This window comes from Pan troglodytes, chromosome 9, assembly GCF_028858775.2.
Source record: "Pan troglodytes isolate AG18354 chromosome 9, NHGRI_mPanTro3-v2.0_pri, whole genome shotgun sequence".
Lineage (NCBI taxonomy): Eukaryota > Metazoa > Chordata > Mammalia > Primates > Hominidae > Pan > Pan troglodytes.
In genome coordinates, this window is record NC_072407.2 from 91,793,692 (window position 1) to 91,818,397 (window position 24,706).

The following is a 24,706-nucleotide window of genomic DNA, read 5'->3' on the forward strand; positions in this document are numbered from 1 at the left end:
TTCCTTAAAATGACTTACATGACCTCTGGAGACTATTTACTATTCTAAGATTTTTCATTTCTTTCACTAAAATTCAGCAGTGTTATCAAATACGGGAGAGTAAAGAAAAGGACTTAAAATTGCCAAAGACCATAGTTTATATATTAGTCAGAGCTCTCCAGGCAGACAGAATGATAGGGTGTATATGTATACATGTAGAGATACATTCATGAGCCATTTCAGTCAACCACAAACCATACATGGTGGTCACATAAGATTATAATACCAGTATGTTAACTGTACCATTTCTGTATTTAAATATGTTTACATACTAAATAATTACCACTGTGTTACAATTGCCTACAGTATACACTACAGAACATGCTGTACAGTTTTGTAGCCTAGGAGCAACAGGCTGTACTGTATACCATAGGTGTGTAGCAGGCTATACCATCTAGGTTTGTGTAAGTATAGTCTATAATGTCGAAACAATAAAACCGCCTGGCTGGGCACAGTGGCTCACGCCTCTAATCCCAGCACTTTGGGAGGCTGTGACAGGCACATCACTTGAGACCAGGTGTTCGAGTCCAGCCTGGGCAATATGGTGAAACTTCGTCTCTACTAAAAAAAGGAAAAAAAATGAAAAAATTTACCAGGTGTAGTGAGGTGTTCTGGTAATCCCAGGTACTCAGGAGGCTAAGGCAGGAGACTCGCTTTGACCCTGGAGGCAGAGGTTGCAGCGAGCCGAGACTGCACCACTGCACTCCAGCATGAATGATAGAGTGAGACTCCATCTCAAAAAGTAAATAAATAAAACCTCCTTACACATTTCTCAGAACATATATCTGTCATCAAGCTACACATGACTCTACCTGAGAGGGAATTCATCAGAAAAATTTGTTTGCTTGATTATAGAGTCTGAGCAGTTCTAATATAGGCTGTCTTTAAGCTGATGTCCTGAGGATACCGGTATCTTGACTGAGCTCAAGGCTGAAAGCCTCAGAACCAGCTTCAGGAGAAAGAAAGAGGAAATTGCCTTTTCTCTGGCTTTTTCCTTTTATCTGAGCTACCAGCTGATTGAATGGCGCCCACTCACATTGAGGGATGATGGTCCCACTCTGCTCACCAACTCACATGTCTCTCTCCTCTGGAAACACCTTCACAGACTCACCCAGAAACAATGCTGCACCAGTTCCCTAGGTATTGGTTAATCCAGTCACACTGGTATCTAAAATTCGCCATCACACCATAGAGATGTAATTACACATCTCTGAGTTTAACAAAAATCCTACTATATGTTAGTTCAGAGTTTGGGTATCCCTAGGAGAAGTTAATTTAATCCACGAGAAAATTAAAAGGCCCAATATCTTTAACTATGTTTTTCTCTTCTATTAAACCAAAATTGGTTTAATTGCTGTTTTTTTGGTTGGTTGATTGGTTTTTCTATTTTGTTTTGGTTTGGTTTTTTATTTTACTTTAATTTCATATTATTTTAAGTCCTAAGATAAATGTGCAGGACGTGCAGGCTTGTTACACAGGTAAACATGTGCCATGGTGGTTTGCTGTCCCACTGTTGTGTCTCTAAAAATATGCCATAGAACCCTCTAGCCATCTTCTCATATTTCCTTGGCCAAGGCAGTTTTTCCCAGTCTTTCATACTCAGCAGTTACATGAAAGAAGAATAGGAACAACTACAATTTATTCTAGGCCACTTAGAATCAAACCCAATTTCCAGATCAACATTCAGAAAACGGGAAATTGAATAGATTGGTATTGTGTTACAGACAGGAAATAAGAGTATAAAGGGTTGTGAGTCATCTAGTCAGTAATATCTACTATAAAGCCGAGAGACTCTCTCTGTGTGAGATTTTTATTTTTGTTACAGAATAAATAGTGTGCTGTGTTTTAATGAATACTGTCAAGAGAAGAAAATAGGGCTCTCAGGTATCTCCACATGTTCCGAAACTTTTCATCAACCCAGACCCCAAAAGGACATGTTGCTCTTTCTTCCTCAGAAACATGAATTCTGGAATCTCGCAAGACTTCCAGATGGAAATTACCTGCCCCATCTGCATGAATTACTTCATAGACCCGGTCACCATAGACTGTGGGCACAGCTTTTGCAGGCCCTGTTTCTACTTCAACTGGCAAGACATCCCAATTCTTACTCAGTGCTTTGAATGCATGAAGACAACATGGCAGAGAAACCTCAAAACTAACATTCATTTGAAGCAGATGGCTTTCCTTGCCAGAAAAGTCAGTCTCTGGCTATTCCTGAGCTCTGAGGAGCAAATGTGTGGCACTCACAGGGAGACAAAGAAGATGTTCTGTGAAGTGGACAAGAGCCTGCTCTGTTTGCTGTGCTCCAGCTCTCAGGAGCACCAGTATCACAGACACCATCCCATTGAGTGGGCTGCTGAGGAACACCGGGTAAGTGATGCCTCTGAAGATCTATTTCTATAAATGACACATGAAATTCCTGTGGGTCTATTTTCTTGGAGATTGGGTAAAGCCAAATCTGAGTCCCTTTAAGCAACTCTCTTTTGGCCTTTCTTAGCTTCAAACCTCTGAGATTTGATGAAGAAGGGAAATAGAAGAAATGCCATTTCCTAGGGACTTATTTGTCTCTCATTCTGTGCCCGCTCCCTATGAAATGGTCTGCATGTTACTTTATTGTTTTCACTGGTGCTTCAATTTATGGCTCTTTTGCAGGAGAAGCTTTTAAAGAAAATGCAGTCTTTATGGGAAAAAGCTTGTGAAAATCAGAGAAACCTGAACGTGGAAACCACCAGAATCAGCCACTGGAAGGTTAGTCCTGTACTAGTCTACCTTCTCCAGGAACTTATGGTGGGCAAATGGGTGACTCTTAGAATAGGAACTTGATATCAAACCGTAATGTTTCTGGGAGTCAAAAAAAAAAAAAAAAAAAGAAAGAAAAGAAAACATTGAGAAAAAGTGGCCTCATTTCTTATGTAGAATAGTGTGACTGTTAGATGGGATTTCTAACAAAACCGTTGATGTTACCCAAAGCATGCTGGTTTGTTTTCATACAAACCTGTAGCTATACACCAACAGATACAAGATACTGGGCCATCTCACAGCATTCTATATGTGCTGGTTGGATAAATGCTGGGCATGAGAGTTATTTGGCAGTCATGGAAAGCTCAAGTGAACCTTCTGAGCCTGGGTCAGCATTACTCTGAATGCTGGTGGACAAGTAGTATTTGGAATTGCATGGAAAATTTGAGGCATAAAGAGTGACAGGGGAAATCTAGGGCAACCATGAAATTAAGAATCTCAACTAATTAATATTGAATACTACATAACTTATGATGAGAAAAGTGGTGAGAAATATGGATTTGTGTCTTGAGGGAGACATGCAAACATGCCCGAAATATGGGAACTAGTATCTAAATATAAGGAGAACTCTGAGGACTTCAGAAAAATATTAAAAATGATTTTCTCTTTGTGGATGTATACTCTGAGGGTATGATAGCTAATAGTAGTGTGTTGAAAAGTATTTCATAAGAACCTAGTCTATGTTGAATATTAAATTAGAAAATTTGCCAGTATAGAAGAAAGAAAGCATCTTTGTCCTCACAAAACGTATAATCCAAATGAGAGGCAAAAATGGTCAACGTGCAAATATGTGCAATACATGATGTGTTCGAGTGTGGTAGGTTCTTTGTTGGAGAATAATCAAGCAGGGAAGTAGAAAAGGACAATAGAGGCCAGAAACTGGAGATTAGTGTCTGATTTTTAAATAGGGTGGTCAGAAAAAAGACTCACTGAAAAATTCAATTTGAACGAAATTTTGAAGAGGAGAGGGAACACGAATGTGTGTATGTATATACATATATGTGGACCATGAATGTGTATATATGTATGTGTGTGTGTGTGTGTGTGTGTGTGTGTGTGTATAAAATTCTAGTTGGAAAGAACAGCATATGCAGTAATTTTGAGTTTGTGTATATTTGGAGGCCTGAGGAACCACAAAGAAGTCTAAGTTTCGGAATGGGATAACTTAGAAAAAGAATGGAAGGAAATGAATTCAGAGAGACAAAGATGGCCAAATCATAAATGCAGCCTTATTAAGATAGGTTTTGCTGGGTGAAATGCATTTAGCTGGACATGCTAGTCTAAGCTCATTTCACATATAATGAGTTTAAGCAACTTGTTACGTATCTCAGAAATAGAAATAATTATTTCCTTTCTAGTAACTATAGCTCTATACTCCAACTCTTAAGCATGAACTGTTCTTACTTTTCCATAAATATTGGCTGGAATAGCGAAATTCAAATTGTATTTTTTTATTTCCAACTATCTTAGAAAACACATTATCTTGAATAAATTTAATGTAATTGGTCAGATACATCTATGTTGATTTTTATACAGAAAAAAAGGAAATGAACAAAATTTTGTGGATTCTAAGAACTAGCAAGACTGAGGTTTAAATTATTGAGTGTTCGAGTGACAAACAGAATCAGTGAGATTTAAGAGGACATGGATAAATACATTTCTCTTTTGACTAACCCATTATCACTGCAGGATTATGTGAATTTAAGGCTAGAAGCTATGAGAGCTGAGTATCAGAAGACGGCTGCATTTCACCATGAAGAAGAAAAACATAATTTGGCGATGCTGAAAAAGAAGGGGAAAGATATTTTTCATCAACTTCATTTAAGTAAAGCCAAAATGGCTCATAGGAGGGAGATTTTAAGAGGAATGTATGAGGAGCTGAAGGAAATGTGCCATAAACCAGATGTGGAGCTACTTCAGGTACAAACTCACAATGTGGTTTCAGGTTTTTGAATATTGACATGTGTAAGTATATTCCTCATGGCTGAAATCCATCTCCCTACCTTTATTTCCATGATGTGTTTCCAAAAACACATTCGCATAACTAATGCTACTTTATTGGGAGAGTATAGCCCCGCCAAGGGATTCTACCAGGCCAAAGATCCCTCCTACTTTATCCACCAGCCACAAAACTTTGTGGAATGGTCAAGGTGACAGCCCCAATAACTATTCCCCATCTAAGTCAATAATATATTTTGGGTTGTTTAACATGTATAAAATAGTGAGTGATTCATTTACATTTAGGTTAATTTGAGGACATGGCAAGATCAGAAGTTTTGGGAATCTAGGCTCACATTAATATTATTTTGAGGTCCACTCATTTGGGTCATAGGTTCTGGGAAAGATGACTGAGTAGGTTATTTGAAGTTACCACAGAGCATAGACTCTCTGGGCCTCTTCTCCCTTCACTTCTGGAGAGAATGTCTTCAAGACTCAGACTTTACCAGGACATTAATTAATGACAAAATGACTAACTGGGATTTTCATTACAGAAGAAACAGAAAATGCTTTCCAGATGGTAGGGAAATAATATCTTTAGATACTGACTCCAAATTTCACACTGAACTTAGTGAAAGGTGCATCTTGTGAAATGTCCTACATATTTCTATTTTTTTTACAGGGTTTTGGAGACATATTACACAGGTGAGTGTTTACCTAAATTTTAGTATATATTCTTTCAGTTTCCATGAATATCAAAGCAGGCTCTACCAAAGTCATGGCATAAATGATTAAGATATTGATACTACCTTTCTTTTTTTGCATCTGCTTTCACTCTCACACCAGAAAAGACAAGAACACTAAATAAATAAATAAATAAATAAATAAATAGTGAAATAAAAAAATGTTTATTCCTGATTTTGTTTTATTGCTTAAAAGCCTGCATAGGTGAAAGATAAAGTTTTGTTTTGTGGATGGTGAGAAAGTCACCAGAGGAAGCAGGAGAGAAGTGGGAGAAGTATTTCAGCAGTGAAAAAGTTGATTTGTTGTTCATACCTACATACATATCAGTTAACAGTCCTGAAAAATAGGTTGAAAAAACTGTGGAGTATTAGAACTGTATAAGTCTCTAGGGAAGCTTGTTTCTAAAAGGCAGATCTAGCTGCCTAGAACAAGTTTCACATTCTTTATCTTGAAAAGGAAGCAGCAGATGCAGCAGTCTCCCCAGAACCCCGCTATTTCAGACAAAGATGTCAGGGGAGTCTGCCAAGAAGTGGAACTCAGAATTTCATTTCCAAATATGCTCAAGGCCATAAGGCTAAGGAACCTTACACATGTGGGGCAGAGAAAAAAGAAAGATCAGACTGAATTCTGACTCAGACTCTCCCACTATGCTTTAAAATTTGGAAACTGTAAATAGAAATTAATTCCAAAAAGGAAGTAATAATTTTTGAGTAATCAAATTTGTGGATTCAAAGGATTCTCATGGACTGTCTTTTAAATAGAAATAGTGGTTTTTATTTATTTTATGGCTGTAGATGTTGTAACTGCAAGTTGTTCCTTCCAGGAGCGAGTCCGTGCTGCTGCACATGCCCCAGCCTCTGAATCTAGAGCTCAGTGCAGGGCCCATCACTGGACTGAGGGACAAGCTCATCCAATTCTGAGGTAAGTCTCCACCCACAGGCAGCACTCCCACTATCTAAATATTATTATTGTTAGGACCAGATGGGTAATATTTCACCCTTTATCAAATATTTTACTTCTTTATAGACATAAGTGAACAATATAATCATGCAACCTTTTTGTATCTGTGTCTGTATAGTCAGATTTATAGCATTATGTTTGAAAGATAGTGAAAAACAAATACATTTTGGCATCATAGGTACTGAGTAATGTAATGGGAAAAAGGAGTAGTGTAGCAAATTTAAAAAAGGAGCAAATGGAACAATGCTCAGAATGAAGGTGAGTTATTTAATGTTAAATACAAAATTTTACATTTCTTTGGTGTATTCATTTGAACAGCTAAGAACTGTTCTTTTGGGGAATATAGTTCACTGGAGATTCTTGGGGTTTTTAAATTTTTTTAATGGATATATATTATGTATTTCCAAGAACATTAGTTAATGGGTAAAAATAAAAAGAAATCATTTTGTGAATACAAGTAAAATTACAAACAAAAAGAAGTTCAGTTTAATTGCAATATGAAAAGCTACATGTTAAGTCTAAAATCCAGCTTCAGCCCCAAGCTAGCATGGAGGGCCACAGAGAGACTGGTAAAAGATTTTGCAGAAATCTGCTTTAAATGATCACTTACGACATGTACTTATGGATTTTTATCCAGTTATCTAGAGCAGTTCTTGAGTAACTGAAAATCTTCACATTCTTTCCAAAATGATAGCACTAGTTTTTAAGAATAAGAAACATTTCTAAATAATGATCTTGATAACAGCATAGCATTTAGGGCATATAATGTGCAAATTTTGCTTTGAAAATTGGATTGAAAGAAGTTGGTCTTACATTTGGCTCTCAGTATGTAAGTTTTCAAAACATCTTTAATATCTGTGGTTAGCGTTTTGTTTGTCTTGTAGATAATATTAATCATCTCTATACTTTATTAGAAGTTACAAGCAAAAGTGTCCTTGTGACTTTACGTTTCCTGGTAAATTAACTGCTTGATAGAACGATTTTTGCCTATCTACACATGCCTATGCATGTTTTCTTTCTTTCTTTCTTTCTATTTATTTATTTATTTATTTATTTATTTTGCAGTGGATATTACTCTGCCTCATAATGAAGCCAACAGTCATATCTTCCGACGTGGAGATTTCAGAAGCATTTGTATTGGATGTGACCGTCAAAATGCGCCCCATATCACTGCAACACCTACAAGTTTTCTTGCGTGGGGTGCTCAGACTTTCACCTCCGGCAAATATTACTGGGAGGTCCATGTGGGGGACTCTTGGAATTGGGCCTTTGGTGTCTGTAATAAGTATTGGAAAGGGATGAATCAGAATGGCAATATACATGGAGAGGAGGGACTCTTTAGTCTTGGGTGTGTTAAGAATGACATTCAGTGCAGCCTCTTTACCACCTCCCCACTTACACTGCAGTATGTCCCAAGACCTACCAACCATGTAGGACTATTCCTGGATTGTGAAGCTAGAACTGTGAGCTTCGTTGATGTTAATCAAAGCTCCCCTATATACACCATCCCTAATTGCTCCTTCTCACCTCCTCTCAGGCCTATCTTTTGCTGTATTCACCTCTGACCAGAGATAGATCAGATATGTGTTCATCTGCTGTGGGAACCCCTTCATCCCAGAAAGCCCTCTTCCTTGTGCCTTATCAAACAGGACAAATAGGTTCTGTTTTATGTCTTGAATTGCATTCTAATGTTATTAAAACTCATTTATTGTGTTACTATTAAAGGTGGTAAAAACACTGAAAGTATATGTATTGGTTCTTTATTAATTAATTTTTGAAAAATCATTATTCATGATCATGGCATGGAATATATTCTCTGTTTTTTTTTCCTTTATTTCTGACTGCCACTGAGTGAAATAATAGTTGACAGACATGTCTGAATGGAGTTAAAATCAGTGGAAGAGAGTCGGGATCTTTAGCTTCATGCAAAAACTTGGAGTGAAGTGTTAATGATAAATGGGAAATGTTGTTTTCCTTTCTCTTTATCTAACTATATTGCACTTATCCATCATGTTTCATTGTACTAATCTATCCTTTGAGTTAATATCATTTGACCTTCCATGCTGGGCTTCATTTTGGAATTCTCACCACATATATAAATAATCCCGCATTATTAGTGTGCTCTTCTACATTGAAATACACAAGGTGATCAGAACAATGCTGGATTAATTGAATTTTTTTAAAAAAAGTAACTAAATATTGACTCCTACCTCAAAACACACAGTCAATTCCAAATAGATTCAAGTCCTGAAGATTCAAGTCCTGATACAATATTCTCATAAGGATTTCTTAACCAGGACAAAAATTAACAATTAAAAAAAATTAGTTGGTTTATATTCATGAGGACTTCTGTGTTTCAAAAAACATGATACAAGAATTGAAATGCAAACAATTAGTGGAGAAAGATATTCACCCGAACATATATAAAATAAAATGCAATACATGTGCATGATGAATACTTAAAATGTATTCTAAGTATTTTTCCAGATTCTTCCAGAGTGGCCTAGAAGAAACTCGGATGGCAGAGTCAATGATGAGATTAGCTGTGGAAATGGGAAACCGTTTTTTGGAGGACAGTAGTAATGCTGTGAACTTATGAAAACAACCAAGTATTCAGTAGCAACTAAAATGTGTCTCCATAACGTTATTTTACAGATGCGTATCTGAAATCTGAAATTTGGGAGAACATTCAACTAGTGTTCTCTAGTGAGAAAATACAGCTGGAAGGAAGAAGGGAGGGAAGATGAAGGAGAGAGAAACAGAATGCATTTGAGAGAAAATGTTATGTAGACTAAAATAGAATACTGCAGATACCACGACAAAGTGGTTAAATTGTGTCTTATGGAGCAGAAGTGGCAGAAAATACCACAGTGAAGAGATTTACTATTGGATTGTTAGTTCTGGCTTTTATCCTATCAATGTTGTGGCTTCTAAACACCTCAGTGCTCTCCTTTGATCCATGTGCTAATTACCAACCAACACTCTGCCCCCTCTCCCAGATTCTTTCATCATTTTAAACCTAATCTAATTCTAATCCAGCTGGTCACTGTAACAAATGTAATCATCTAAGAATTTAAAAAATATTTTTGATGAACTAGTGAATATACCTCATTCTCAACAAAAATACTGTTTGAGAGGAAAAGTCGATGGTATTTGCAACCATTTAAGTGCATCCACACATGCAGACATATACATATATATGTATGTATTTATGTATCTGAGTTAATTGCATTAATTAGAGTGGCTACCTGGTTTAGGATTACACTGGGCTTTGCTGATGAAAGAATTTGGAATCTTGTTTGGTTACCCTGTAATACCTATATGAATATATTAACCCTGTAATTTTACTACCGCCGAAGCTCCCTTAGATGTAATCAAGGATGATTGTATAGGGATGTATATTGTTGCACTCTTTCCAATCATGAAAGAGAGAAAAATAAATATACAGTAACGTGGAAATTGTTTAGAAAATTAGAATGCATTTTACTAAACCCTGTAAGAACCAACACCACCTATATGTGTTAATATATTGATACTAACAGATTTTCTTTTATCTCTTACGTGACTATAATTCCTACTTTTCCACTAGTATTTTTATTATGGACAGACACAGTATTTTATTATGGATGGATATAGAAACAAAAATAATTCCCTCTACAGAGGGTATAAAAATTATATATAATCATATATATTATATGTATTTTGTATTATAGGTAAATATTTATATATTTATATTATATATAAAATATATTATATACAAATCTTTATATATTTATATTATATATAAAATACATAATATACAAATATTTATATCTTTATATTATATATAAAATACATAATATACAAATATTTATGTTTATATTTTATATAAAATACACAATATACAAATATTTATATATTAATATTTTATATAAAATATATAATATACAAATATTTGTATATTATATATTTTATATAAAATATAAATATATAAATATTTGTATATTTATATTTTACATAAAATATATAATATACAAATATTTATATATTTATATTTTATATAATATGTATTATATATATAAAAAATTATATATATATAATATAGGGACTCGATTAGTTTCTGCTAGTGTGAAGACAAGTCATATCATGTCTAGGGGCCAGGATGATAGGAGCAGTCAGAGGATTTCTTGCATTGTGATGAGTGACTATAAGTTAAACGAGCCACTTATCTGTAGAATTGATAGCAGGATAATGGCTAGGGTTACTTCATATGAAATTGTTTGGGCTACAGTTTGTAATGTGCCAATTAGTGCATAATTTGAATTTAATTGCTCTTCCTGATCATAGAATAGAGTAGATGGCTAGGCTTGATAAGGTTAGTAAAAATAGGAGGCCTATTTGAAAATTAATTAGAGGATCTGGTATAGGGATGGGGGTTCACAATAGAAGAGCGAAAGAAAGGGCCAGGGTTGGAACAATAATATAAAGGTTAATAGTAGATGTTGAGGGCCATAGGGGTTCTTTGCTGAAAAGTGTTATTGTGTCAGCGAATGATTGAAGCAGTCCCTAAACGCTTACAATGTTAGACCCTTTGCGTAGTTGTACGTAGCCTGAGTTTTTGTTAAATGAGTGATTTAAAATCAATACTGATAATAATGATAATTATTATTAAATAGTTATATTAATGATAACAATAAAATTATTAATACTAATTATTAATAATGACTGATATTAACAATTGATACTGATCTTATTAATTAGAAAACAATAATATTAGGTACCAATAATTAATATTAATGTTAATAATATGAAAACTTTTTGTTAGCAATTATTTCTCAATATTGATACTGGTAATTAATGTTAATGTTAACAATAAATAAGTAATAATTAATAATAATATTACTCCTAATACCGCAGTGCGTGTACACCCACCTATGATATTGTTCCTAATGTCCAGGGAGGGAGAGAGCGTGGTATTACTTTCAATATTGCAGTAGGTGTACACCCACCCGGTGATATTGATCCGAATATCCAGGGGGTGGAGTATGACGTTACTCCCAATATAGCAGTGGGTGTACATCCACCCAGTGATATTGCTCCTAATATTCACGGAAGAAGAGAATGATATTACTCCCCGTATCGCAGGGAGTGTACACCCGTTCTGTGATATTGTTCCTAATATCCGGAGGGGGAGAGGGAGATATTACTCCCAATGTTGCAGGCTATGCACACCCACCCTGTGATATTGTTGCTAATAATATCCAGGAAGGGAGAGGATGATATGATTCCCCATACAGCAGCAGCTGAATACCCACTCTGGGATATTATTCCTAATATCCATGGAGGGTAGAGGCTGATATTACTCCCAATATCGCAGGGGGTGTACATCCATTCTGTGATACTGTTTTTTATATTCAAAGGCGGAGAAGTTGATATTACTCCCAATATCACAGAAAGTGCTCAAACCCGTGTGATATTATTTCTACTTCCAGAAGAAGAGAAGATGATATTACTCCCCATATCGCAGGAGGTGTACACCCACTCTGTGATATTTTTCCTAATATGCAGGGCGTGAGAGGATAATATTATTGTTAATAGCGCAGGATGTGTATAGCCCCCCTGTGATATTGTCCTTAACATTCCAAGGCGAAGAGGATATTACTGCCAATTTTGCAGAAAGTGTACACCACCCTAGTGATATTGTTCCCATGATCCAGGAGAGAAGAGGATGATATTCCTTTCAGTATCACATGGGGTGGGCACGCCCCCAGTGACACTGTTTTGAATTTCAACGTGGGAGAGGATGGTATTACTCCCAATATCACAGGGGATATAAACACTTCTTTGATATTGTTCCTAATATTCAGGGGTGGAGAGGATGTTATCACTCCCTATAGTTCAGAGGGTGTACACCAATCTGTGATATTGTTCATAATTTCTAGAGGGGGCATGATATTACTCACAATATCGTAAACACGCTGTGTGTCCACCGTGGGTCATGATATCCAGGTGTGGAGAGGAGGGTGATATTACTCCCCATATCGCAGGGGGTGTCCACCCCGCCTGTCACACTGTTTCTTATATGCAAGGGGGAGAGGATGATATTACTACCAATATCAAAGACGTGTACAGCCCCCCTTGTGATATTGTTCCTAATATCCACGTTGGGAGAGGATGATATTACTCCCAATATCACAGAGGGTGTACACCCCGCCTGTCATATTATTCCTACTATCCAGAATAAGAGAGAATGATATTACTCGCAATAGTGCCGGGGTGTACACCCCCCTTGTGATATTGTTCCTAATATCCAGGGAGGGAGAGCATGATATTAATAACTCCCAATATCGCTATGGGTGTACACCGACCCTGTGATATTGCCTCTAATATCCAGGGGGTAGAGTATGACATTACTCCCAATGTAACAGTGGGTGTACATCCACCCAGGGATATTGCTCCTAATATTCATGGAAGGAGAAAATGATATTACTCCCAATATCACAGGGAGTGTACGCCCCTTCTGTGATATTGTTCCTAATACCCGGAGGGCGAGAGGATGATATTACAGCAATATCGCAGGCTGTGTACACCCACCCTGTGATATTGTCCCTAATATCCAGGAAAAGAGAGGATACGACTCCCCATATAGCAGGAGGTGTAAACCCACCGTGAGATATTGTTCCTAATATCCATGGAGGGAAAGAGCCCGATATTACTCCCAAAATCTCAGGGGCTGTACATCCCCCCTGTGATATTTCTCTTAATATTCAAAGGCGGAGAGGATGATATTACTCTCAATCTCGAAGAAAGTGTACACTCCCGAGTGATATTGTTCCTAATATCCAGAAGGGGAGAAGATGATATTACTACTCATATCGCAGAAGGTGTACACCCACTCTGTGTTATTTTTCCTAATATGCAGTTTGGGGAGAGGATAACATTGCCAATATCGCAGAGAGTGTACACCCGCCCTGTGACATTGCCCTTAATATTCAAAGGCGGAGAGGATGACATTACTCCCAATATTGCAGAAAGCGTACGCTTCCCATTGATATTGGTCCCACGATCCAGGAGAAAAGAGGCTGATATTACTTTCAATATCACAGGGTGTGTACACGCCCCCAGTGATATTGTTCCTAATTTCAACGTGGGAGAGGATGATACTACCCCCAACGCCGCTGGGGGTAGAAACACTCTCCAAAAAAACTCTGGGAGTAATGTCATACTCTACCCCCTGGATATTAGGAGCAATATCACAGGGTGGGTGTACACCCATAGCGATATTGGGAGTTATTAATATCATGCTCTCCCTCCCTGGATATTAGGAACAATATCACAAGGGGGGTGTACACCCCGGCACTATTGCGAGTAATATCATTCTCTCTTATTCTGGATAGTAGGAATAATATGATAGGCGGGGTGTACACCCTCTGTGATATTGGGAGTAATATCATCCTCTCCTGATATTGTTGTTAATATCCAGGGTCAAGAGGATGCCATTACTGCAAATAGTGCAGAGGATGTACGCCCTTCTATGACAGTTGGTAATCTCCAGAGGCGGAGAAGATATTACTCACAATAACGTAAACACGCTGTGTGTCCACCGTGGATTGTAATATCCTGGGGGGAGAGGAGGGGTAATATTACTCCACTACTAGGATTTTACCTCTACTGCCCCTCTTCGTTAACACCCTGGGACATTATTTTCCATATTCTAGGAGGATGGCACTACCAAAATCACAGGGGGTGTATACCCTGCTATATTATTCGTAATATTGTAGGGGAATGTTCATCCTGATGTCACAGGACTGTACACACTGTGATATTATTCACAATACCCTAGTGGGACATTAATAATAATGTCACAGTGTGTGTACTCTTTGTGGTATTATTTGTAATATCCTAAGGGGAGGTTACCTTTATTGTCACATGGGGTGTGTTCCCTTTAATATTATTTGTAATGTCCTAGAGGGATGTTTCTCCTTGTGTCACAGGGTTTGTCCACCTTATCAAATTACTTGTATAATCCTTACAAGATGTTACTCCCTATATCACAGGGTGTGTACACTCTGTGATATTATCGTAATATTCTAGGGAAATGTTACTTTTAATGTTGCAGAGGGTGTACACCTTGTGAAATTATTCGTTATAGTTTTGTGGGATGTTACTCCTAATGTCACACGGGGTGTACACACAGTGTAATATTCTATGGAAATGTTACTTGTAAATCACAGGTCCTGTACACCCTTTAATATTCTTTGTAATATTCTAGGAAAACATTACTCTGAATGTCACAGGGCATATACATCCTGTCATAAAATTTGTCATATCCTAGCGGGAGTTCACTACTAATTTCACAATGCATGTACACCCTTTGATATTATTCGTATTATCCGAAAGAGATATTACTACTGGTGTCCCAATGCATGTACATTCTCTGATATTATTCGTTATATCCTCGGGGGATGTTACTTCTAATGTCACACGGGGTGTACTCCCTGTGTTATTTTTCATAATATCCTAGGGGAATTTTACTTTTAATAACACACGGGGTGTATACATTGTGATACTATTTGTAGTATTCTAGAAAGATATTACTCCTCAGGTCACAGGGGATGTACACCCTGTGATATTATTCATACTATCCTAGGGGATGTTACTCCAAATGTCACAAAAGGTGTAAATGCTGTGATATTACTGGAAATGTGTCAGGGAAATGTACTTGTAATGTCAAAGGGCATGTACATCATGTGTGCACAGCCCCTGTGATGTTCTTTGTGATATTCTCCAGGGATGTTAATCCTAATATTACATATGTTGTTAACTATGTGTGAACACCTTTGTGGTATTATTCCTAACATACTGGAAGGATGTAACTCCTAACATCACATGGGGTATACGCCATGTGTGTACACATTCTGTGATATTATTCATAATATCTTAGTGAGATGCTCGTAAGTTTACAATTATTCACGTAATATTTTAGCGAGATGATACTCCTAAAGTCACAGGAGGTGTGAACCCTGTGATATTATTCAGAATATTCCAGGGGGATGTTACTCCTAATGTCACAGGTGTGTATACCCTGTGATATTATTCACACTTTACTCATGCGATATTACTACTAATGTCACAATGTGTGTACACCTTCTGATATTATTCGTAATATCCTGGGAGGATGTTACTCCTAACGTCACAAGGGAGTACACCCTGTGTTATTATTAGTAATATTCCTGGGGGATTTTAATTTTAAAATCACATAGGGTGTCAACCGTGTGATCTCATTCGTAATATCCAAGGAAGATGTTACTCCTAATGTCACACGTGGTGTACAAACAGTGATTTTATTTGTAAGGTTTTTTGGATATGTTACTCCTAATATCACAGGGGCCGTACACCCTGTCATATTATTCGTAATATCCTAAAGAAATATCACTACTAATGTCACAGGCAGTGTATACCGTGTGGTATTATTCCCAATATTGTAGGGTGATGTTACTCCTAATGTCACAGAAGGTGTTCACACTCTGATAATATTAGTAATATCCTAAAGGGATGTTACTACTGATGTCACAACGCGTGTACACAATCTGATGTTATTTCTTATATCTTAGGGCGATGTTACTTCTTATGACACAGGGGGTGTACTCCCTGTGATATTATTCATAATATCCTAGGTGGATGTTACTTCTAATGTCACATGGGGTGTATCTTTTGCGATATTATTCATAATATTTTAGAAAGATGTTACTCCTAATGTCACAGACGGTGTACACCCTGTGAAGTTATTCCTAATAGTTTTGGGGGCTGTTACTCCTAATGTCACCCGTGGTGTACACGCAGTGATATTATTCGTGATATTTTATGGAAATGTTACTCCTAATATCACAGGGGCTGTACATCTTGTAACATTATTCATAATATCCTAAAGAAATGTTACCTCGAATGTCACAGGGAATATACACCATGTGATATTGTTCCCAATATTGTAGGGGGATGTTACTCCTAATGTCACAGGGGGTGTTCACAGTGTGATAATTTTCATAATATCCTAAATGGATGTTACTGCTAATGTCACAACACATGTACATCCTCTGCATTTGTTCGTTATATCCTTGGGGGAGGTTACTCCTACTGTCACACGGAGTATACTTCCTGTGATATTATTCATAATATCCTAGGTGGATGTTACTCCTAATGTCACAGGGGCTGTATATTTTGTGATATTATTTGCATTATCCAAGAAAGATGTTGCTCCTCAGGTCACAGGGGATGTACACCCTATGATATTATTCGTACTATCCAGGGGACATTACTCGAAATGTCACAGAAGGTGTACACTCTCTGATATTACTTGCAATGTGTCAGGGAAATGTACTCCTAATGTCACAGGGCATGTACGTTATGTGTGCACACCCCCTGTGATGTTATTTGTAATATTTTTGAGGCATGTTAATCCTGATATTACATATGCCGTTATCCATGTGTGAACAATTTTGTGGTATTATTCCTAACATACTAGAAGGATGTAACTCCTAACATCATATGGGGTATAAGCCATGTGTGTACACATTCTGTGATACTATTAATAATATCTTAGGGAGATGCTACTCCTAATTTTACAAGGTATGTACATTATGTGTGTACACCCCCTCTGATATTATTTGTAATATTCTAGGGGAATGTTGCTGCTAATGTCACAGGGGGAAGACACCATGTGTCTTACATACATATTAGATTTTTACACTACTTTCCAGGAGTCAATCAATTTTGTCAATCAATTCATTATTCTTGTTGCCCAAAAGGGTAGAGATAATTACAGATCACAGATCTGTCTAGCATTAGCTAAGGACGTTTTATTACAGAGACAGATGCATGTGTGTGCCTGCACATGTGTGTGTGTGTGTGTGTGTGTGTGTAATTCAATCATAAATCGAAGGTTTAAACATTGTGTGGGTGGAAGATAATGCGTTCTGACTCCTGGCTTCAGAGTCCCATGTTTATTGGGAGAAAAGAGAGTCAAGGTGGGAAGAATCGTAGCCCTGTGCCCTCCAGAACTGCAGCATGCTTGGGAATTGTGAGGCTTCCTGCTTTCCAGGAGATTTTGGAACTAGGAGGATGTCACCAGTGACTAGCACATTACCACCTTCCTTACATCTGCCTGTCATCCCTCCTCAGGGCATCCAAATGTGGCCCTCTCCTTAACTCCTTCCTCTGCTTCTCTTCTCACAACCCCGGGATCTGAGCTCTCTCTTTACCTGTGCACAGTATCTACTTAGGGAAGCCCTAGCACCTGCTGCAGTCAGGGCTGCAACCCTGAGCTGAGTCTAGTAGAAATTTTGTGAACTAAAGATAGAGCAAGAAATGTAAATTAGTGCACCCACTATGGAAAACAGTCTGGAGATTTCTCAAAGAACTTAACGCGGAGCTACCTTTTGATACAATTATCTCATTACTGAGTACATACTCAAAAGAAAATACATCGTTCTAACAAAAAGACACATACTCTCCTATGTTCATGGCTGCACTATTCAAAATAGCAAAGACATAATCAACCCAGGAGTCCATCAATGGTAGACTGTATAAATAAAATATGGTACATATACACCATGGAATACTATACAGCCATAAAAAGAATGAAATCATGTCCTTTACAACAATGTGGGTGGAGCTGGAGGCCTTAATCCTAAGCAAATTCATGCAGGATAGAAAGCCAAATGCTGTATGTTCTCACTTACATGGGGAGCTAAATATTGAACACACGTAGACATCAATATGGGAAAAATAGACTCTGTGGACTACTTGAGGGTGGCGGGAGAGGGATGGCTTGAAAAAATACCGACTGGGGGCGGTCTCTACAGCCTGCCTTGCCTGTCTGTCTCTGGGATCGCTCCTCCTCCTGCTCCTCTCCTGCTCCTGTTGGGCCTTGTGACCACCTGGTTACCTGTACGTAGGCCTCCATTTAGAGTAGCATTGCCACAGGGATGGATCCTGTCACTCCGCACCCCACCCCCAACCCAGTTACCCACCCCTGAGCCCTAGTTCCCAGTTGAGGTCACACAGTGCAAGGAGACCTGCGACCTCGCGGCCCGCTCGCCCAACCCAGAGCCTCTGCCCTGGCATGCGAGGCACCACACCCTCCTCTGTCCTGTGCCGGGCCTGAAGGGGCCCCTTCAGATCACAGCTGCCACCACAGCCGCTGCCTCACGCCGGAGGGCATGACACAGGGGTGGCTTTCCCAGCTGGCTGCCACACAGGAGCTCTAGATGCTTAGCCAGCACCGTGGAGAGACCTAAAATTAAGGCACGACTTAACAGCTTATTTTGTAAGAGAAAAGCTCAACCCAAAGGCAGATTGTTAGTTTGGACTTTATTGCAAGCAGAACTGCTATGATGTGCTTTTAGCACTGAAGTGAGTTCCACCCTAAGAACAGAAAGTGGCTTCTCTGCTTTCCGTCCCAAGCACAAGTGTATTCACCTTGCAGACTTGAATCACTGAAGATGTAAGTCAGCTGTTACTCTCATTTTGGGAGACATCCTGTGGACAGCATGAAGACTGTCCCTGATCAAAGTCTTTAGTAAGCAGGAAGGAGTCAAGGTTAAAGAATGTGTTTGCTTACCCTGGACTACAGTATTTTGGAAAACGAACCAAGGCTTGGGTTTTGCTCTGGAAGCCTGTCCTGCCTGCTTCTGTAATCTGGCGCTCCGCATCCAGATCTTGGCCCGTTATGGACACCACCGTCTGTTACTCTTACGATTCTCTGCTCTTTTGGGAGTTCAGACATGGCACCTTATTTCACTTTTGAGCTACCCTCTGCCGTCCAGAAACTTAGTGGACCTGTAGAACTATATTGTTCTGCTAAACCTGTGACCACTCACATCTCAAGGTCGCATAATGGAAAAAATAGAATAGAAACATGGAATATATTAAGATTCATCAGGGGACTTTGACAATTTTTTTCTCTTAACTCCTCCCTTTTGGGTTACTACCAATGCATTCTCAACAATAGGTCAGTGTTGTTGTAAGTGGCCCTGTAACAGTATCCACAGCAGTTCTTGGTGATTTTGATTCACCCACAAAGCATTTTATTACAGCAAAATAATAAAGGTGCTGGTTTCATTGGCTGCAGGGTACCAGAGAGTAACCCCAAAGCTGAGATGTGCGCTAAAATCCAGGGGAAGTGGCTGAAGCATTCCACAAAGAATTACTTAATCCCTCCACAAGAACATCTTTAGATTTTGAATGTATCCTCAGAGGACAAGGGATCACACAAATGTGCAGCTTATAATCCGGCCACACATGAATTAAGAGTTGAACCCATTGGCCAAAAGCTCCTTGTGAGTCACCTTTCTTCAGATGATTTTGGCATTCTTCCCCTGCTCGTTCACAGGTATTAGCTGTTCATTCACATAGCCCTGTAACTTTGGAGTGTGTGTTTAGTGGGGTCCTGGCTCCTCAAGTGTGTTGGCTAAAGAACAGGCAGGATGTTGCCCCGGGAAGCAACTGGAGAAGGTTGTGTTCTCATCTTGCCATAGATAGCATTGACCCAGTGGACTCTGGAAACGATTCCTGCATGGTGGGAAACAACTCTGGAGATGTAAAATATGTGGCATACATGGTTAATGTACTTGAACACGCTCCTACTCTAAGGGACTACAGGATCAGATAGTGTCTCTATTTTCCACAGTACACTTTGTCTCTGATGTTTGTAGGAACCCACCTGCCAACCATAACTGGTTTCATAATTCACAGCCTAATCATCCTTCCTCAAGACATCGACCTGCAGGAAATTGACTGAAATTCAGTGGGGTTATTATGCAAGATAGTAGGCTACATCAGTGTTTAGCAGATAATGAGGCTGGATTTATGCAGTCTACTGGAAGACTTGAAATAGAAAAAGGCAATGGATTCAAGCAAATTATAATTATGGCACCAGCAAGCATAAAAGTGGTAGATGGAGACTTTGTTTACTCTGTCCTACAATGCTACCAGGCTGCTGGGTCCGGTCATTTGTTGGTATGACATCCACGGATTGATAACCAGCCATCTGTCTTAAGTCCTTAGATCTAAATCCCAAAAGTCACACTTATCAAGACCTGGAATCTTGGACCTAGAGCCTGTCTATTTCATCATGTCCCAAGCTGGCTTGAGCTCTCTCCATACTCAGGCTGTGATGCAGGAGCATGTGGAGAAATACATCTGCGAAGCTACAAATGAACATGGTACCATGCAGGCAGAACCACCTCTCATGGTTGTTCCTTTTGAAACAAACAAAAGCAGAAACAGTCGCACTTTTTGATGTTACTCAGAAAAATGAAAAAAATAAGAGATGGTTCAGAAAGTGGATTATTCAGCTCATTTCCAGAGAAAGTACATCCCAGTGCAGTGGAATCACCATCAGAGAAAAATGCTGGTGGCATCTCTGTTCCTGAGGTCCCCATCAAATTGAAACCCTACAGACCCCCATAGCAGATACATACAACCTGGTGTGGAGGGCAGGCAAGGAAAGTGGACTGCCCATCAATGCCTATTTTGTGAAGTATCAAAATCTGGAGTATGAAGTTGGTGTGGTGGGAAGTTGGCACAGGGTTTGAATCCCAGGAGGTGAAAGTGAGCTTCATTTAGCTGAAATAGAGCCATCTAGTCTTTATGAACTCTTGATGGTAGCAAGAAGTGCTGCAGGTGAAAACCCACCTGCCATGCTTACCTTCTGAACCAGCAAAGAAAAAACAGCATCATCAAAAAACACCCAGGCATCCTCTCAACCCACAGGCACCCCCGAGTATCCTGTTGTTTCAGAAGCTTCAAACAACAATTTTGGAGTGGTGCTTACAGATTCATCTAGGCACAGTGGTGCTCCAGATCACCTGATTATCTCCACTGCGTCAGGGAGGTTGGTCTATGTCACTTGAATTCCTTGGGCAGATGGGAATTCTTCAATCCCTGCCTTCAAGGTCAAATATAAATGAATGAGGACCAGTGACTGGCTGGTGGCAGCTGAAGATATCCTTCCTTCCAAAATTTCTATGGAAGTTTGTAGTATAGAACCAGGTTCAACATACAAATTTAGGGTCGTTGCTATCAACCATTATGAAGAGAGTTTTCAGAGTTCAGCGTCTCATCCTTATCAGGTGACTGGGTTCCCCAAACTTTTTTCCAACTGTCCAATAATGGACCTCACATTGTATACACAGAGGCTGTCAGCGTTACTCAGATTCTGCTAAAGTGGACATACATTCCGTGAAATAACAATAACGCTTCCATTCTTTTATATCTATTACCGACCCACAGATAATGAAAATGACAATGTTTATAAGAGGGATGTTACAGAAGGTTCAAAGGAGTGGCACATGATTGGCCATCTGCTGTCAGAAACTTCCTATGGCATTAAAATGCAGTGCTTCAGTGAAGGAGAAGAAAGTGAGTTTAGCAGTATGATGATCTGCGAGACTAAAGTAAAATGCGTTCCTGGAGCTTCTGAGTATCCGAAAGACTTGAGTACCCGTCTGAATTCCTCAGGAAGTGAAGGAAATGTGAGGCCAGCAACCAGCCCTGACAGAAGCAGTGACCTGTTCTATGTGATCCTTGGCTGTATGCTGGGTGTCTTGGGCCTCATTCTTATGGTTTTCATTGAAATGTGCCTGCGGAAGAATCGCCAGCAGAATATCATACAGAAATATGACCCTCCAGGATACCTCTATCAAGGATCAGATATTAATGGGCAGATGATGTAATACACCACTCTCTCAGGAGCAAATGAGATAAATGGAAGTGTTCATGGAGGTTTACTGAGCCATGTCGGTCTCAGCAGTGGCTGTTCCCACCTTCACCATAAGGTTCTCAATGGAGTCAGCGTAATTGTGAATGGGAGCTTAAATGGAGGACTTTACTCTGGGCACACCAACTCTCTTACAGCAATGGGAATGGAGCTGGAGGTTGTAATCCTAAGCAAATTAATGCAGGATCAGAAAATTAAATGCTGTTATGTTCTCACTTATAATTGGGAGCTAAGCATTGAACACACAGAGATATCAGTATGGGCAAAATAGACTCTGTGGTCTACTTGTGAGTGGAGGGAGAGGGATGGGTTTAAAAAACTACTTATTAGAGGCAGCCTCTACAGCTGGCCTCGCTTGTCTCTCACAGGATCCCTCCTCTTGCTCCTGGCATGCTCCGGGCAGCCCTGAACCCGCCCGGTTACATGTCCACTCCCCTCCGCCTGGAGGAGAGCTGCCGCGGGGGCGCGCCCCAGGTCCTGTATCCAGAGCCCTGATGCCCGGCTCCAGAGTCAAGGTGCCAGAAGAACCAGGACCCAGCGCCCGCCTGACCTACCCAGCGCCTGCGTCCTGGCCTGCAAGACACCGCGCCCTCCTCTGCCCTGCGTGGTGCATGGAGGGGCCCCTTCGGATCGCAGCCGCTGCCACCATAGCCGCTTCCATAGTAGCCGCCCTGGCGTCGGAGGGAAGGAGCCGAGGGTGGCTTTCCCAGCCGGCTGCCCCACAGGAACTCCGGATGCTTAGCCTGCTCGGCCGAGAGATCTAAAATCAAGGCATGACTTAACAGCTTATCTTGTAGGAGAACAGCTCAACCTAAAGGCAGATTGCTAGTCTGGACTTTATTACAAGCAGGGCTGCGGTGATGTTTATAGCACTGAAGTGAACTCCGTTGTAAGTACAGAAAGTGGCTTCTCTGCTTTCCCCCCGAAGCACAATCATATACACTTTGCAGACTTGAATCACTGAAGATGTAAGCCAACTGTTACTCTGAGTTTTGGAGACTCCCTATGGACAGCATGAAGACTGATCAAAGTCTTTAGTAAGCAGGAAGGAGTCAATGTTAAGGAATGCGTCTGATTACCCTGAATTGCAGTACCTTGGAAAGTGAACCACGGCCTGGGTTTTGCTCTGGAAGCCTGCCTTGCCTGCTTCTGTAATCTGGCACACTGCATGTGAATCTTGGACCCGTATGGACACTGCTGTATGTTACTGTCATGATTCTCTGCTCTTCCATGAGTTCAGACTTGGTGCCTTATTTTACTTCTGAGCCACTCTCTACCGTCCAGAAACATGGTGGACCTGCAGAACTACATTGTTCTGCCAAACCTGTGACCACTCATAGCTCATGGTTGCATAATGGAAAAAGTAGGATAGAAACATGGAACATATACAGATTCATCAGGGGACTTTGACAATTCTTTCTCTTAACTCCTCTCTTTTGGGTTTCTACCAATCCCTTGCCAACAATAGCGTTGGTATTATTTTGAGTGGCCCTGTAACAGTATCCGTGGCAGTTTTTGGTGATTTTGGTTCATCCACAAAGTGTGTTATTACAGAGGAGGAAAAAAGTGCTGTCAGGATAATAGAAACGATGTCAGCTGTGATTGCACAGAAAATCCAGAAGAGTTCACTAGAGGAGACAGCTGTGTCTATTCAGAAACAGACAGCAACAATTTACGTTGGAATCCTCTTATTTTGCCACCTATCTGAGAGGACGGTGCTGAAAAGACAACATGGCCTCCGCCTGGTGTTCCTTTGGACAGCCCCTCCGGGGTCCTCCAGCAGCCCCAAGAAACCGGAGGATGTGCAAACAACCAGTCATCTTCTGACTTCAAGCCTGTAACCAACTGCACAAAACAGGCCTGGGAGTCAACTGTGTGAAGGATCTTAATTCAAATCAGAGAAAACCATTCTTTATTTTTTTTGCAGTATAATGTCATGTGAATGTGTCCTAAAAATGTGTGCCCTTTTGTATTATTTATGCCTTAAAAGTTTTCTTACCCATTGCTTCCTTGCGCTCAGTAAGAAACAACCTTGTTTTGCATAGCTTTCAATCACCTGGAGGGCAGAGGGATCATTCCATATTTTCTAACAACTGTAGTGGCAGTAAGAACTCCTCATGCAAACGATTCCATCCCTTGGCTGCTTCAGCTCAGAGGAAATGCAGGGGCCAATTGAAGGTTGCCACCAGTCAGGTTTTCAGATGGAAAACTGTCTTTTAATAGTGTATTATCAAACTTTCTGAGAACACTTTGAAGTCAACCACGGTTTTGACCCAGTGTTTATAATAGCAGACCTGGCTGATGAATTTTAAAAGAATGTCTTCCACTAAAGTGGTAATGTGACCAGACAACATTCTCCCTATCTGCACGTGGGCACAAGTGATGTTCAGTCTTCTATTCTAGTCATAAGCAGTGACGTGGACATGGTAGAGTGTAAGATGTAGTTGAATGATTGCAGTATGCGGAAAA

General features: G+C 39.7%; 2 pseudogenes; both read left to right on the top strand.

Moving 5' to 3' along the window:
- Positions 1 to 1,998: 1,998 nt before the first annotated feature.
- On the top strand, positions 1,999 to 8,114 carry LOC129136355 (tripartite motif-containing protein 49D-like; annotated as a pseudogene).
- Positions 8,115 to 12,811: 4,697 nt separating this feature from the next.
- On the top strand, positions 12,812 to 24,116 carry LOC100613326 (cell adhesion molecule-related/down-regulated by oncogenes-like; annotated as a pseudogene).
- The last annotated feature ends 590 nt before the right edge of the window (positions 24,117 to 24,706 follow it).